The 4,578-nt window shown below is 38.7% G+C and overlaps 1 pseudogene; it reads right to left on the bottom strand.

The window, feature by feature from the left end:
- Positions 1-3,720: 3,720 nt before the first annotated feature.
- On the bottom strand, positions 3,721-4,347 carry LOC149933906 (uncharacterized; annotated as a pseudogene).
- Positions 4,348-4,578: the final 231 nt, after the last annotated feature.

The following is a 4,578-nucleotide window of genomic DNA, read 5'->3' as shown; positions in this document are numbered from 1 at the left end:
ACTGTAGACCGTTCATTTGAAATTATGGGTGGTAATGGAAAATATGTACCACCTACGAGTGGTAAATATTGTATTATTATTTTATTATTAATTATTTATTAACCCTTCATAATTGCTCATACTGTCTGCAATTTTGTCTCGACTTGAGTTCATTTGTTCGGGGACTACTTCGGGTGACAGCGTAGCGTTTGTAAAACCTCTGAATTACGGCATAGTTTCAACGTCCGTACCGGTATTACCGAGTTCACGTGTATATCGTACCCGTACCACCATATACCATTTAATACCTTTATTGGTATTCAGTTTGTTTGGAGATACGTTTCTATCTTAGTACGGTGTTCATTTGTAAATAAAACCAGGTCTGTGACACCATCTGGTGTCATTATGCAGGCTGAAAAAATTGCGTCACCAAGCGCATTAACCTCTCTATTTGAATTGGTTGATTGGTTGGTTGAATTGCTAGTGGCTTGGGTGGCTGATTGTCTAGAGGTCAAAGGGTGGGATTACTAGTTCGACGACTATAGGTGGGTTAGTGGGTGAGTTAGCGGGTTGGTTAGTAGATGAATCAGTGGTCTGCAAGCCACTCGTCTTCCGCTTGAGACTCTAATAGATGGTTTAAGGGATCGTTGATTTCTGGTTCCGATTGTTGAATTACTTTGTCTTCTTGACCATCTATACAAAAAATATATTTAATGTGACTAATAATAAAATTTTCTTAAAGGAACTTTCCACTTTCAGCTCTTACTCTTTTACGATAAATAGTGTCTGGAGATGAGACCCTTTTACAGGCGAGTTTGGTGGTGGTGCGTCTGAACGAGTGAATGAAGGGCTGGCGACGGAACGAGGTTTCAGCGGACCGTAAAAACGTCTCTTACCTGGAGGGCGGCTCGAGCCGGGGAAATGTTTCGGGTCTCGTAGAACGATACTGGTTATGCTATTGCTCCACATTAAATGGAGTGTACTGTGAAACTTGTTGGCTATTTGACGGTAACAACAAGAAAGACTTAGACAGGTCTAACAATGCCTGGCGCGAAGGTCGTATAAAGGACTGGCAGGGATTAAGAACAAAGATAAAGACCCACGAAACGAGTGCCGCTCATTTAAAATCATGTATGACGTAGAGCGCCTGGAAACGTTTCTAAGAGATCTGACAATTGGAAAGCCATTTTAACTCGAATTTTTGATGTTACAAGATCACTAGCCTTATGCCAACTTACCTTTCGAGGTCATCGTGAGAACATAAATAATATAAAGATCCGCAGTCTGAAATTTTTTTTAATTTTATTGATTTACTTTCTCGGTATGACCCTGTACTTAAAGCACACATTTCTAATGAAAAAACCCAAAATATATATTTCAGTCCACAAATGCAAAATTAAATGATTTCTTTTTTAAGTGATAGCGTGTTAAAGAAAATCATTGGTGAAATAAATAACCTTTTTTTTTCTATTATCCTCGATAATACACCGGATATATCAAGAAAAGATCAATTTAGCTTGGTAATACGGTTTTTAAACCTGGACCTAAATAAAGCCAAAACTGAAGAATTTGAAATAAAAGAAAGCTTCCTAGGATTTTTTGAAGTTACTAGCCATTCTGCAGAATACTTAGAAATTGAAGTAATACGAGTACTAGAAGATCATTTTGGTATTAAAATTGCAGAGGACAGGGCTATGATGGCGCTGCAAACATGAGCGGGAGGTATACGGGTTTGCAGGCACGCATAAAAAAGCGTGTTCCAAATGCGGAATTTGTCCACTGTGCAGCAAACAAATCTAGTGTTGAATGACTCAGTAAAACATATTGTAGAATTGATCCAATTATATGAAAGAGTGATTTGATTGTCTAATAGCTTTAAAGAACAATTTTAAACACGTAATGCAGCGTTTATCGTACGTACATGTAGTACTTCAAAGCCAAAAATCGGCAGAAAGGCAGGAAGCCATCAGTCTTAGAAAAAACTAGAAACTTTCGACTTTGTTTTGCTGCTTGTATTCCAAAGAAGTCTCAAAATTACTTAAGAGTTCGTCTGCTGATCTCCAGAACGCTTGGGCGTTGTTAGAAGACGCGAGAGATAATTTGGCTATGGTAAGAAATATTTTTTCGCAAATAATTGACGAAGCGAAGGAACTGGCGAAAACGTGGAATATGGAATGCAAACTTATTTCAAAACGTAAAAACGTTATGACGAACATTCTTCTGATGAAAGATTTGAAGATGCACCCAAGTTACGGTTTTCAACGAATCACTTGATATCATAATTCATCAATTAACCAATCGCTTCATTAGTATGAAAAACATTAATGATAACTTTTCGTTCCTAAACCCTATACAATTAACAAAAATGAAGAACTTCGAAATAAAGCTACCAAACTTATCGAGAAAAACGAGTCCGATTTATCGTATGGTTTAGTTGATCAGGTGATAAGCTTTAAAATCCTAATGTCTCCAGAAATAAAGAGAAGAAAAATGTCGTCCATCAAAGAATTGGGAAAATTTTTATACGTTGACAACACTTATCTAGCAAGTAGTCTGCCAGATATTTGCTCTGCTTTTCAGCTGTATTTGACTTTACCCGTTTCATTCGCTTTAGCTGAACGATCTTTCTCCAAGCTCAAGTTAATAAAAACTTACCTAAGAAACACGATGCGTTAGCAGTGTTGAACATACAACGTGAAATTTGCCAGAAACTCGATTTGAACGAAGTTGTCGAAAAATTTATGGCAGTAAAACATAGACGCTTTGCTACGTAATTGAACTTTGCTTTGTGAGTATAGAATAAAATAATCTTTTCTATAAGTGGTGTCTTTATTTCACCAAAAATGTTGCAGTATTTTCAATTTATTTCCGATAAATTTTATGGCACAGCGAAACCTAGATGTAATTCGCGAATACCAAGTAAGGAAGCCCCCCTGGAAAAACCTAAGAGGCACCTAAAATAGCTTCGCGGGGGGGGGGGGGGCAAACCCTTTACTAAGCCACAGTTTTTTTAGTCATAATTTACTGTTTATTGCTTTAAAAAGCAAGTTTTCTCTAAAATTCCAATAACCTAAAATCTTAAAAAATAGCTTTAATATGTATTGTAGATATTTTTAGGCAGTCTATCAAATGTGGTTTTTTGTCAAACATTCATTGATTTTCATTGTTTTTAAAAATAAATAAATCGTAGCTCCTGTACCTGTCGTTTTGGGGCCTATTAGCCCGTCGTACACTGACCTTTGGTCTAGTAATTTATAAACAAATAGTATGTTTGTACTTGTAATACACGTTTTTCTTAGATAATGTGTATATTCATGTAAGCCTTACATTATATTACGTAATGTTAAGTTAAAAGGAACCACCTATGGACTGCATTGTGTATTATATTAGATTTGGTTTGTAAATTTTCAGAGTTCCATTCGGCCAATGCCTCACCCGAAGGCTCTCACACTTCACGTGCATGCTCTCAAACATTAGGTTAAAAAATAATAAACAAGATTAGCAATAATTAAAAGAATATCTTATTTACTTTCAACAATTTAACCTGTTTAAAAAAACGAAACGGGAAAAAGCCGATAACGTTTCTTATCTTAAACACTCGCCCCCGATAAGACTTTTTCATGGTAACGTAGGTTGAGTTTTTGACGAAGACGCATGAAGACTTCTGCGGACAGAGACTTGGTGAATATGTCCGCTAGTTGTTCTTCACTTGGGACATACATGACGTTGATCATGCCTTCTTCAACCAGTTCTTGAACGTAGTATTGACGAATACTTATTGTGTTTCGTTCGGCGATGAAACTTTGGATTTTTTATGAGCTTGATGGCTCCTGCGTTGTCGACTCGTAGAGTCGGGAAATTATCGTCTACGACACCCAGGAATGATTTATCCCGTTCAATCCTGACGACATCCTTCACTGCTTCGGTGGCAGCTACCAGCTCGGCCTCTGTGGTTGATAGGGCAACGGATTGTTGCTTTCTGCTCGCCCAAATGACTGGAGTTGTACCAATTAGGCATAGTACTCCAGACGTTGAACGTCTCGTATTTTCGCAGCCAGCATAGTCAGCGTCGCTGTAAGGGTTGGTCGTCATGGAGTCGCCTGCCTTGAATAGGAGACCAAGTGTTGTGGTCCCTCTGAGATATCGAAAGATTCTTTTAACCCAGTTCCAGTCAGCGACTGTGGGATTGGCCATGGCTTGAGATGCTCGATTTACAGCGTATTCTATGTCAGGTCGCGTTCCTGTGGCTGCGTATCTGAGACTTCCAATGGTTGAGGCATACATGGTTGTTGACTCGAAACTCTCTTGACTCTGATCGGTCGTGTCTGAACTGCCGGTGGGAGTTTTTACGGGTTTGCAGTCTTGCATGTTGAACCTCTCTAAGACTTTTTCGTCATAGGCGCTCTGGTGTCGAAATATGGATCCATCTTTCAACGTATCGATTTTCAGGCCAAGGTAGGTTGACGCTCTCCCTGTCAGGATTTCGAATTCGTCATTGAAATTTTGGAGGAACTCGTCTACCGCTTTGATTGTACTTCCAGCGATCAGACCATCATCAACGTACAGGGTAGGGACCAAGAAAACGTCGTTGGTTGACAG

This window comes from Leiobunum rupestre, chromosome 7 (genome assembly GCF_980474605.1).
Source record: "Leiobunum rupestre chromosome 7, qqLeiRupe1.1.hap1, whole genome shotgun sequence".
NCBI classification, from domain to species: domain Eukaryota; kingdom Metazoa; phylum Arthropoda; class Arachnida; order Opiliones; family Sclerosomatidae; genus Leiobunum; species Leiobunum rupestre.
The sequence above is the reverse complement of the archived record's forward strand: the minus strand, read 5'-3'. Positions and strand labels throughout refer to the sequence as shown.